Source organism: Rhinolophus sinicus, chromosome 8 (assembly GCF_057876585.1).
Source record: "Rhinolophus sinicus isolate RSI-liver-muscle chromosome 8, RSI-T2T, whole genome shotgun sequence".
NCBI lineage: Eukaryota > Metazoa > Chordata > Mammalia > Chiroptera > Rhinolophidae > Rhinolophus > Rhinolophus sinicus.
Window position 1 is genome coordinate 46,832,972 of NC_142508.1, and position 13,738 is coordinate 46,846,709.

Below are 13,738 nucleotides of genomic sequence, written 5' to 3' on the forward strand. Positions count from 1 at the left end.
TAGTTTAGTGGTTACCAGAGGGTAAGGGGGGAGGGGAGTGGTAGATGAGGGTAAAGGGGATCAAATATATGGTGATGGAAGGAGAACTGACTCTGGGTGGTGAACACACAATGTGATTTATAGAGGATGTAATACAGAATTGTATACCTGAAATTTATGTAACTTTACTAACAATTGTCACCCCAATAAACTTTAAAAAAAAATCCTCAAACATCAATTAATACCTTTTATGTGTAAAATATTGTGGTAATTGTTGTAGGGACTACAAAGATGGAAACAATATAGTTGTTTCTTTTTCAAATATTCTATGTAAATTTTCGTAGAAAGCATGATTTATGAGTGTCTGTAGTGTGTATTTGATAATTCCAATTTATAACATAAAGTCATTATGAGACAAAAAAAAAAAGAAGACATAACTTATTAATATATATGAACCAAATCTGGGCGTGCCAAAATATATAAAGCCACTACTAACAGAACTAAAGGGAGAAACTGACAAAAATACAATTATACTGAGGGGCCTAATTACCCCATTGATAGCAATGAGTAGCTCATCCAAACAGAAAAATCAGTAAGGAACTATTGGCTTTAAATGATACATTAGACCAAATAGACATAATCGATATTTACAGAGCTTTTTTATCCCAGAATACTAGAATATACATTCTTCTCTAGTGCACATGGAACATTCTCTAGGATAGCCCATATGTTGATACACAAAACTAGCCTGCCTCAACAGTGACATCAGAAATATAGTGGCATGAGGGGTCCTCCTTGAACTCTCCCCCTTGAAGTTACAACATGTTGATCAGCTATAATTCAAAAAAGGATTCCTACACAACACACAAACACATCTGAGAGATTCACACATCGAAACATCTGAAGGTGGGCGAGCCGGGGCAAACGGGAGGAGGGAAGGGAGAAGTACAAAGATGGAGGCCGCCGACCCAGCCTGCAGCTCCCTGCAGTCATAGGAGAGGGGAGGATTGAGATGTCAGGTGTACTCTCTGTAGCCCCAAATAATCCTGTCTGAGTAATCAGCATAAAATACAGCTGAACTCAGAAACTGGATTAGAGACCTGGGGGCAAAGACTGACTACAGAAGTGCAATAACTGTGGCCCATCAGCCCTCACTGCCAGGCAGAAAACAAAGCCACAGAGCCTGGCCACCTCCCCCCCACCCTCCCAGTGTTAGCAGTGGGCCCCAGAAAAACCTGTAGCAGTGTCATATTAAAGAGCAGAATATCTACAGCTTTGAGAGACAGTTTCTGTGTGGCAGACACATACTGCGGCTAATCTCAGTGACAAGAGAGGAGATCTAGGGGGAAGGCAGCTGTGGTCTGGCAGTTGTCATTACTTGGAGGAGGTCAAAGACATAAACACACCAGCCGCCTCTCCCAGCGCACCCTACCCTCACCTTTCATGGCTGATCCCAGCAGGGGCACCCAGGGCTGCTGAGGCACACAGATCTGCATCTGGCTGCAGGAGCAGCACTGGGATTTCAGTGGCTCAGAACCCCATCACCCACCACATGCTCCCACAGGGGTGGTGCCCTGAGACTGAGGAGACCTGGTCACAGAGGAGACACCCACTTCCCCAGGAAATCTTCCACCTCAAGAAGCCAGAACAGGACAAGAGAAAATAAAATGCTCCACCACTACCTACTGGAAAACAAAAGAAAGACCTCTTCATATCAACATCCTGCAGGATTCATTCCTGTAAATGCCCAGGAAGAGAAATAATTCATCAATTACTAAGAATAACCAAGGTAATAAGGCAGTTCAGAAAGAAAATGAAAAATCTAGAGAAAATAACTTAAAGACATGGAAATAGGTGACTTAAATGACAGAAAATTCAAGATTGCAGTTCTGAAAAAACTCAATGAGATGCAGGACAACTCAGATAGGCAGTTTAGTAAACTCAAATAAAATCAATGAACAAAATGAATACTAAAGAAATTGAAATTTTAAAAAGAACCAAATAGAAACTCTGGAGCTGAAGAACTCAATAAAAGAGATGAAGAATGAAATATTCAGCTTAGGAAATAGAGCTGACCAGATGGAAGAAAGAATTAGTGATATAGAAGATAGAAGTGTGGAAATGACACAGATGGGAGAAGAGAGAGACTTGAAAGTTAAAAGAAATGAAAGAACTCTATAAGGACTGACTCCATTAGAAAGAGCAATATAAGAATATTAGGTATACAAGAAGGAAAAGAGAGGGAGAAGGGCACAGAGAGCCTATTCAAATAGTCGATGAGAACTTCCCAAACCTGTGGAAAGAACTGGATCCTTGAACCCAAGAAGCAAACAGAACATCTAACTACCTCAATCCAAAAAGGCCTTCTCCAAGGCACATTATATTGAAGCTGTCAAAAATTATGACAAAAAAAATTCTCAAGGCAGCCAGGGAAAAGAAGACAGTAACCTATGAAGGAAAGCCCATTAGATTATTATCACATTTTCCAGCAGAAACTCTATAAGCCAGGAGGGAGTGGAATCAAATATTCAAACTATTGAAAGAGAGAAATTACTAGCTAATAATAATATATCCTGCAAAGTTATCCTTTAAATATGAAAGAGGAATAAAGATCTTTCCAGACATGCAGAAGCTGAGGGAATTTTTCACCACAAGGCCTGTATTACAGGAAATATTGAAGGAGGTTATTCTACCAGAAAAAAAAGACAAAATGATACAAAACTATGAGTAAGATTACTAACTGACAGGCAGAAGCAGAAAATGACAACCCCTACACAGAATAGGGCACTATACACTGAAACATAACAAAAAGTGTAAAGGAGATAAAAACATTAAAAAGAAAAAAAGAAGACAATTTGCTACTGCAACTCAGAAATGAACTCACAGTATAAATAATTTGTGACAACAAAAACATAAAAGGGGTGGGGGTAAAAGTCTGAATTTGCAAAGGGGAATGGAGATAAGATGCATGTTGAAGAAAAAGGATGACTGTATATATGAAACTTTCTTTTCCATAAAGTTAATAGTAACAACAACAAACAACAACAACAAAACAAACTACCACTGAGACACATAATGGATGAAAAGAAGAAACAGGGGGAAAATCATAGAATACAACCAAACTAAAATAACAGACAGAAACACAGGTGCAAAGAAACAATGGAGACACTGAGATACCAGAAAAGAAAAGATAAAATGGCTATAGGAAATCCTTCAGATATCAATAATCACCCTAAATGTAAATGGACTGAACTCACCAATAAAGAGGCACAGAGTAGCAGATTGGGTAAAAGAAACCCCAATACCCAACCATATACTGCTTCTAAGAGACACATTCAGCTGTAAGGACAAATACAGACTCAAAGTGAAACGGTGGAAAACGATACTCCAAGCAAATGGCATCCAGAGAAAAGCGGGTGTATTCATACTTGTATCTGATGAAACAGACTTCAGGATATAAAGGGTAACAAGAGACAAAGATGGATATTTCATAATGATAAAGGGGACAATACAACAAGAAGACATAACATCAATATACTCATATATGCTTCCAATCAGGGAGCACCAAAATATATAAAGCAACTACTAACAGAATTAAAAGGAGAAACTGACAATAACACAATTATAGTAGTGGGCTTAAACATGCTATTGACAGCTATGGATAGATCATCCAAACAGAAAAATGATAACAAATATCAGCCTTGAATGACACATTGGACCAGATGGACATAATTGACATTTACAGAGCCTTTCATCCTAGAACACCAGACTATCAGACTACACATTCTTTCCTAGTTAGTGCACATGGAACATTCTCAAGGATAGACCATATGTTGGGACATAAAACTAGCCTAAGCAAATTTAAGAAGATTGAAATCATATTAAATCTCCAACTTCAATGCTTTGAAGCTGGAGATAAACTGAAAAAAAAAAAAAAAGGCAGGAAAACCACAAAATACATGGAGATTAAACAACAGGCTACTAAAGAATGACTGGGTCAAAGAAATAAAAGGAGAGATAAAAAATACATAGAAACAAATGAGAATGAAAATACATCATATCAAAATTATTGGGATACTGTGAAAGCAATATTAAGAGGGAAATTTATATCATCACTGGCCTATCTCAAGAAACAAGAAAAATCCCAAATAAACAACCTAACATTATATCTTAAAGAAGTAGAAAAAGAAGAACAAATGAAACCCAATGGCTTAAAAAAAAATAGAACAACAATCATCAGATTTGTATGGAATCACAAAACAACCTGAATAGCCAAAGCAGTCCTAATTAAAAAGGGACAAGACTGGAGGCATCACACTCCCTGACTTCAATTAATACTACAAAATGATAATAATCAAAACAGCATGGTATTGGCAGAAAAACAAACACTCAGACCAATGGAATATGATAGAATTGAGGACCCAGAAATAAACCCACATACATATGGGCAGATAATTTTTGACAAAGGAGCTAAAAACATACAATGGAGAAAGGTATGCCGCTTCGATAAATGGTGCTGGGAAAATTGGATAGCCACATGCAAAAGAATGAAACTAGACTGCTGTTTGATACCACACACAAAATTAACTCAAAATGGATGAAAGACCTAAATAAAAGACCCAAAACAATAAAATACATAGAAGAAAATACAGGTACTAAATTTATGAATTTGACCCCAAAGACAAGGGAAGTAAAAGCAAAAAATAAGTGAATGGGACTACATCAAAGTAAAAGTCTTGTGCACAGCAAAATAAATTATCAAGAAAACAAAGAGGCAACCACTGAATGGGAGAGGATATTTGCCAACAACACCTCCGATAAAGGGCTAATCTCCAATATATATAAAGAACTCATACAACTCAACAATAAAAAAACAAACAATCCAATTAAGAAATGGGCAGAGGACATGAACAGACGCTTTCCCCAAGAAGACATACAAATGGCCAACAGTTATATGAAAAGATGCTCAACTTCACTAGCTATAAAGGGAAACGCAAGTCGAAACCACAATGAGATACTACTTCACACTTATTAGAATGATTATTATCAACAAGACAAAAAATAACAAATGTTGGAGAAGATGTGGAAAAAAAGGAACTCTCTTACAGTGCTGGTGGGAATGTAAATTGGTACAGCCACTGTGGAAAATAGTATGGCGTTTCCTCAAAATATAAATAATAGAGCTACCATATGACCCAGAAATCTTTCTTCTGGGTATACACTGGAAAAATTTGAAAACATTCATTCATAAAGATATATGTACCCCTATGTTCACTGCAGCATGATTCACAATAAGCCATGACATGGAAACAACCTAAGTGTCCTTTGACGGATGATTGGATAAAGAAGATATATGAATAATATGAATACTATTCAGCCATAAGAAAGAATGAAATAATACCATTTGAGAAAGCATGGATGAATCTTGAACGTGTCATACTAAACAAAATAAGTCAGATGGAAAAGGACAAGAACCATATCATTTCACTCATATGTAGGATATAAAACAGGAAACAATGAACAAACAAACAAAAAACTTGTAGACACAGATAACAGTATAGTGATTATCAGAGAGAAAAGGGGATGGGGAGGTCGAAGAGGGTAAAAGGGTCAAATATACGGTGACAGAAGAAGACTAGATTTTGGGTGGTGAGCAATTTACAAATGATGTATTATAGAATTATACACTTGAAACTCATATAATGTTATTAATCAATGTCACCCCAATACATTTAATTTAAAAAAGAGCAATAAAGTTTTGCAGCAGACAGGAAAAAAACCTTCCCACATTCCCATAGTTTAGCTCTTTGTTTCTAAATACAAAAGAAACCAGGGATCCTTGGAGAAATGGCTGATTCTAGAATTGGGTCAGGGAAAATACAAGATGAGCCTGGAGTATCTTGTAGTGCCAGAACCTAAGGAAATGCTTACAAAACAAAAGGTTGTGGGCTTATCAAATGGATGCAAAGCCAACCTGAAAGAATTCCCAATGGCCAAGCTGGATCAATTTGAACAACAAAATAAATAATAAAGTATTGGATTATAACCCAAAGTATATAATAAAGATCCAAAAGTTCATATTTATATAAATACATGATTGAGTAAATAAATAAATGTTGGAAAATAGACAGATATTCTTGACAGAAGAATTCCAAATAATTTATGTAGCTCCCCCTCCCCAGGAGGTGGATCTTAATAGCTCCTTGATCTACTTGTGTTTAGGCTGCATACAGTGATTTGCTTACAAAAAACATGAATATGGAGAGGGGGAAATATACAGTAACTTTACAGTGGCGAACACTCCCTTGGCCAGGTGATCAAGGTTAATGTTATGGGTGACAAGTCAAGGTTGATATCATGTACTCCCTGATAAGATGTGATGAAAAGAGCACTTCATCTCTGGATGTTCTTCCTGCAAACTTCTAATCTCAGGCTAACTATGAGAAAAACATTAGACAAACCCAAATTGAAGGACATTATCCAAATACCTGACTTCAACACTGAGGGCATTAAAACTAAGGAAAGACAGAAACTTTCAGATCAGAGGAGGCTAAGGAAACATGACCATGAACTACAAAACAAGGTGTGATAATGGAGCAAACATAGCAGATATATGTAAGGGTGTACATTTCATTATCTCTCCAATACATGATTCAGCTAAATGTGTATGTTGCTCAGCTCATACTCTTAATGTAATATGCAAAAATGCTGCTCCAGTGAATTTAAATACTATCTTTCTTAGAATTGTACAAAAGAATATATTTCTATGTCTATTCCAAAAACTGTATTAAAAACACATATGGAGCAACCAAGTCTCAACTACAACAGCACGACAAACACAACACACACAAGCTGGAGCATCCAGCTTTGGTGACCTGAGAGACTGAGCCACTGGGCCCCACAGGACACCTACTACCTAAGGCCACCCTGCCAAGACTGGGAGACATAGCAGTCCTAGCTAATACACAGAAACAAACACAAGGAGGCAGCCAAAATGGGGAGACAAAGAAACATGTCCCAAACATAAGAACAGAACAAAGCTCCAGGAAAACAAAAACAAAAACGAAACTAACCAACTAAACTAAGCAAAATAGGAACAAGCAATCTACTAGATGCAGAGTTCAAAACTCCGGTTATAAGGATGCTCAGTGATCTCAGGGAGAACTTCAACAAAGAAATAGGAAACATAAAAATGGAGACAGGAAACAAAAAAGAACCAGTCAGAAGTAAAGAATACAATCATGGAAATGAAGAATACATTAGAGGGAATCAACAGGGGATTAGGTGAAGCAGAGGATTAAATCAGCAACTTGAAAAATAAGGAAGCAGAAAACACCCAGTCCGAACAACAAAAAAAAAGAAATAAGAACACAAAAAAATGAAGATAGTTTAAGAGGCTGCTGGGACAACGTCAAGTGTAACAACATTCACATCTTAGGGGTACCAGAAGGAGAAGAGAGAGAGCAAAGGATTAAGAACCTATTTGATGAAAAAATAATGGGAAACTTCTGTAACCTGGCAAAGGAAATAGATATATAAGCCCAGGAAATGCAGAGAGTCCCAAACAAGATGCACCCTAAGAGGCCCACACCAAGACACATCATAATTAGAACGCCAAAGGTTAAAGGCAAAGAGAGAATCTTAAAAACAGCAAGAGAAAAGCAGTTAATTACCTACAAGGTAGCTCCCATAAGACTGTCAGTTGATTTCTCCACAGAAACTTTGCAGGCCAGAAGGGAATGGCAGGAAATATTCAAAGTGATGGAAAATAAGGGTTTACAACCAAGATGACTCTTCCCAGAAAAGCTATCATTTAGAATCAAAGGCTACATAAAGAGCTCCCCAGACAAGAAAAAACTGAAGGAGTTCATTGCCACCAAATCAGTATAGTAAGGAATGTTAGAGGGACTTCTTCAAGATGAAAATAAAATAAAAAAATATGAATAAAATGGCAATAACTACATATCTATCAATCCTTACCCTGGCCTACAAGGCCCCACATGAACCCCTGTCCTCAACTTCTGCCACCCTCCCCTCACTAATCTCACTCCAGCCTCTCGACCTCCCTTCTTGCTAACCCTTACACAATAGGAACACTGTTCCTATCTCAATGCTGTTTGTTTCTCCTTCATCTAGATCAGTCCTGCTGTTTCCTCATCTTTAAAACCCCAGCTCAAATATTTCTTCCTCAGAGACCCTTCTGTGATACCCCCCTCTAATTCAGGTTACTCCCCTCTGCCTCTCTCCTCAAGTACCCTGTTATTTTACTTCGTTTTCTCACAATTTGCTGGTAAATATTCATTTTTCTGATTACTTAGTAATGCCTGTCTCTCCCTCAGAGTGCAAGGGCTGTGGGAAGGACTATGACGATTTTGTTCACTGAAAATCCCAGTGCTCAACAAAAAGCTTGGAACATAATAGATGCTCAATAAACATTCAGTAAATAATTAAATGGAGGATAGTTTTAATGGCCTGTTTGTCAAGTGGTGTCTGGTGTGATTCAGTATATCCACAGGTCTGTGAAGACTCTCCAGCTAGGCTGCCTGGGTTCCTGGCTCTGCCACTTATTAGCTGTGTGACCTTGGGCAAGTCATTTAACTTCTCTGTGCCTCAGCTTCTTCATAGGAAAATAGGATTAAAAACAGTACCTTCCCTGTAAGGTTATTGTGAGGATGAAATGAGCTCACACATGTAAAGTATGGAAGATACGGCTGAGCACAGTGAGTTTCAATGAGTGTCAGCTGTTATCATGGGTTTCCTGTCATTGTGTCTGGGTGTGTCTGTCCCTTTGTTTATGTTGGAGTTATGTGTCTTTGGTGGAAAAAGAACATCATCCTAAGGCAGGACCATGTGTCCATGACAGTATTTGTGGCTATGACAGCTGCTGCATGCTGTTGAGTATCCCAGGGGCCCTATGTGCCATTCTAGGCACAGGGATACATCAGTTCAAAAAACAAAAACAAAACCCCCCAAAACAAACACAAAATAAATCACTCAAAAATCCCTGCCCTCATGGGCTCATATTCTATTGAGGACTCATAAAATACACAAGAAACCCAATAAGAAAAATATATAGTATGTTAGAGGGTGATAAGTGCAATAGGGAGAAAAGTGGAGAAGGTAATGGAGATGGAGGAAGACTGTGGTTTACAATTTTAATTAGGCTAGCCAAGGAGTCTCATTGGGAAGACAGCGTTTATGTAAAGACCTGATGGAGGGAGAGACAGCATTCCAGGGTGAGGAAACAGCAGATACAAAGGCCAGGAGGCAGGAGGCATAGCAAGGAGCCAGTGTGGCTAGAATGGAATGCATCAGATGGAGAGTGGGAGGTGAGAGGTCCGGGAGGCAACAGGACAGATTACCAGGGGCTTCGGCACCAACGTGAGAACTTTGCTTTTACCAGGAGTGAGGTGTAGCCTGGGAGGCTCTGAGCCCAGAGGGCCCTGACCTGATTCGGTTTCATTAGCTCCCTCTGGCTGTGTGGGGAGGAGGCGTCTGTGAGGTCCAGGAGGGAGAGGAGGAAGGTGGTACCAGAGTGGGAACAGAGATGGGAGAGATGGTTGGATTCTGGATATAATCTTAAGATCCCAGATAAGGACAACCAGGCAATTCCCTGAGGACAGTTGACCTTTCCACATCTGGACAAAGGTGGGAGAGGAGCAGAACACAGGACACCTGGCTGCCAGCTTAACCAGGCTCAGGCCAGACCTTGACCCCCACTTGTTGACCCACTGCTTGCTCCTATGCCAGCTTGGAGAGGAGGGAGAAGGTCCCTGCCTGCCTAGCCCCTTGTCTTCAGTCTTCAGTCTGGATGTGGGGGTGGGAGGTGACTTGCCCAGGAGGTGAAGGGCATTGCTGACTCCACTATCTTATCAGAGACCAAACACAAACTGAAAGTCACGTCACAATGAGTTCTTTCCCTCAGCAAACACTCCCTGAGGCCAGCCTGGGCCAGCCCTGGGCTGGGAAATGCAGGGCACAGCGGGCACTGAGACATCCTGGACAGGTCCTCATGAGTCCAGGAGAGAGATGAAATGTCACCAAATAGTGACAGCCAGAGTGGTCAGGCTTGTGATGGAGGAATTATGGGTCAGAGCAGTCAGGGCTGGGAGGGGAAGCCTTGGGTCTGTGGGGGCCCCGGAGAGTACCTGATCCAGGTTAGTGGGTGGTCCAAGAAGGTTTCCTGGAGGAAACGGGAACAGGTAAAAGGAGAAACAGTAGAACCTGGGAAGGAGGCAGGGTGAGCGTTTTAGGCAGAGGAAACTACATGTGCCAAGGTCTTAAACTGCTACTTTGACAAATAGAAGGACAAATAGAAGGGAGTAGGAGGAGGCACTGAGTCCCAAAGCATGGAAGGGGAACGTGGCACACAAAAAGGAGGAACGACAGCCAGGGTCTGATCCCGTTAGGCCTTGTAGGGTGCTGCGTCCCTAAAAGTGTGTGTGGTAATGATTCCAGGAGACTTGTTCAAATTCCCATTAAAACCCACTCAGTGTTCACCAACCATCTATTTGATAGCCTGTCCTCAGAAAAAAAACCTCTCCAACGATCCTTGTGCCCAGGCTCAGAGAAATCTTGCAGTACTGTGCTAAATGGACCATGTTAGCTTGCAACATTCTTGTGAGAAGCCTGTCGCCCCAGGTTGTGTCAGGAGTGGTCTGTCAGCCTGAAATGGCATCGCACAGCCCACCCGGGCTCCACTCCAGGGTAACAAAGGCATTGGGGCACCCCCGCTTTATCCAGATCCTGCCTCTGGGCAACAGCTTGTTCCTGCCCACCAGAAACAGCTTAGGATTGCTTGGACATGTGATGAAAGAAGAAATGCACAAGACCCCACTGCCGAAGACATAGAACTTGAGTAGCATCTGAAGGCTGTGTGATCGGGGGGCTGGTGAAAATATTTAACTGTCAACATGGCTGGGCACTGACCCGTCGGAATGGACAAGACCGTTGGGCTTTGGAGCAGGGTCTGGCTGGCAGCCCTTTGGGGTGATCCAGTGTGGGAGGTCTGGGGGCTCAGGTAGTGGCTGTTTCCATTACGTTAATCACCAGTACAGCTGAGTGCCAGCGTGGTTGTCACCGTGTTTCGAACAGAAAATAAAGAGATCATAGAATAGCCCTCTGGTCGTTCCCTAAACCTCTTGATATCCTCAAATGTCTACCTTATTCCAGAGTCAGAAATGAGGTCTGTCCTGACAAGATGCTCTGCAAAGGGCACAGTGTGTTCCGGCCAAAAGTGCACGAGGAACCATCGGCAAATCCTACCTGAGGGGAATTCTACATAATAACTGATACTCTTCTAAAATGTCAAGGTCATGAAAGACAAAGACAGACTGAGGAAATGTCACAGATTGGAGGAGACTCAGGAGACGTGACAATGAAATACAAAGTGTGATTCTGGACCAAGAAAAGGACATGAGTGGGAAAACTGGGGAAATTCAAATAATTCTCTAGAGTAGTTAGTGTCCTATCAATGTTAATTTCCTGAATTTGGTCATTGGACTGTGGTTACGTAAGAGAGTGTCCTTATTCATAGGAGGCACATGCCTGAGTACTTATGCGTAAGCATCCTGTCTCCAATTTACTCTCAAATGATTCAGCCAAAAATTAAAAAAAAAAAAAATTTGTCTTTCTATCTAGAAAGTACAAATGTGGTAAAATCATTAATTTCAGGTGAAGGGTAGTCAGGTGGTCATTTTACTATCCCTGTCACTTGAAGGTTTGAAATATTTAAAATAAAAAGTTGAAAATGAACATCAAATAATAAAATGAAGAAACAAGAAATAAAACAAATGAGGCAGAGACCAGAGGCCCGAGTTTTGCCAAAGTTCTGCACAATATCATGGGTCAGCCTTTGGCTGCCGGTCATGGCGCCTGGTCTCTCCATCTGGGACTTGGATCATGGGGTTCCCTAGTCTGTGTAGGCATGACCCCATCTCCGCCCCAGGCCCTGGACACTAGGGGAGCGCTGGAGCCAGTGAGGGGCACCCGAGGATCCCCAATGACAGACTTCCTGAGTGCTTCAGGTGAACATTCCCAACCACTGCGTGACGTGGCTCCTGTTCAACATTCAGGAATGTTTATGGAGCATCTACTATGTGTCTGGGGCACTGTTCTGGGTGCTGTGCAGACATCAGCAAACACGGCCTAGTCTTCCCTCTAGTGCACCAAGACTGACGCCAAACAAAGGAAAATAAAAGACAATGTCACATTGGGCTAGGGGGTGTAAGTAAAGCAGGGTGAGCGGATGGAGCCTGATGGGGGAGCAATATTGCAAGTGAGGACTCTCTGCAGAGGTGACATTTGAGCTGAGACCTGGAGGTGAGAAAGGTTCTATGCAGATATCTGAGAGAACCAGGCAGAAGGAGCTGCAAGTGCAAAGGCCCTGTGGCAGGAATGACCTTGGCTTGTACAAAGCACAGCAAAGAGGCCTTGCCCATGGAACCATAGTAGAGACTGAGCCAGGAGAGGTAAGCTGGGGCCATATCTTGTAGGGACGATTGTGACCTTTATTCTGAGAGAAAAGGGAAGCACCTGGAAGGTTATAAGCAGGGGAGCGACACAAGCTGTTTTACATGTGTGGCCCAGAGCGAGGAAAGTCCCAGTGAGCAAGGGGCCACATTGTAAGGGCAGTCAGTGTGACTGCAGCCCCACCTGCCTCTCTCTTGGGGTTTCCTGTAGCAGGTGGGGATGACCAGCTGTGTGGGTGTGGGGGAGGAGCTGGGACTGCTCAACAGCTTTGACTTTCCCAAGTGACCTACCCCAGAGAAGGACATCACCAAGGCAATTAGCTTATCAGATATATGCACACCTGCCCCTAGAGGCACATCCACCCCCCCACCAGGCCCAAGCATGCGATATCAAGGCCCCACCATTCCACCAGCCCAGCCCCTCACTGCTGCCCACAGAGGTCTCTGCCTGGGTGATTGGGAGGGGGACCCAGACTTCAAACCTGACCCTAAGTACCAAGATTGAGCCAGGACCTTTGGACACAGCTTTCCCCCACTTTGCACCTGGGTTTTCCCATCTGAGCAGGTTGGGGTGGAGATGGGAATGATTGATAGCTGATAGCTATAGCTGGGTGTGTGGGGTACCTCTGGGAATCCTCCCTGAACCCTCCTCTGCACAATGGGAATGAGAGTGCTGCCTTCACAGGGGTTTCTTGCAAGGACCTCTGAGGTCACATACATGTAGTACCTGGCCCATATCTGGTTGTGTTTGCTGATGTAGTACTTGGCACTGCAGCTGTGAAGTTCAGGTTTTTTCATTGGTGATCCCTTATGAGAGCCAGACTGCTGGGTCCAACCTGGGCTGCAATTCTGTCCCTAATACTTAGTCATTGCAACCTTAGGTGAAGTCTTTAACCTCTCTGTGCCTTGGTTTCTTCATCTGTATAATGGGGGCTATTAAGAGGACATAACATTATAGGGTTGTTGTGAGGAGCTAATGAAACATCTGCTCAAAGCATGTGGGGCAGATCCAGTGCACAGTAAGTGATCCCTAAATGAGAGCCATTATAGTGACGGTTGTGAGCCCTCCCACCTCCAGGCATGGCACGTGCAATATGGCCTAAAAATGGACACTCTGCAGCCAACCTACCTAATTCTGAGTCCTCTTTCAGGACTCTTTCTAGCTTAGGGACCATGTGCAAGTGAATTTACTCTCGTGCCTCAGTTTCCCCACCTGTAAGGCAGAATAAGAACAGTACTCACCTTAAAGGCTTGTTGTGAGGTTAAATAAGGTAAAACATGCAAGCCCT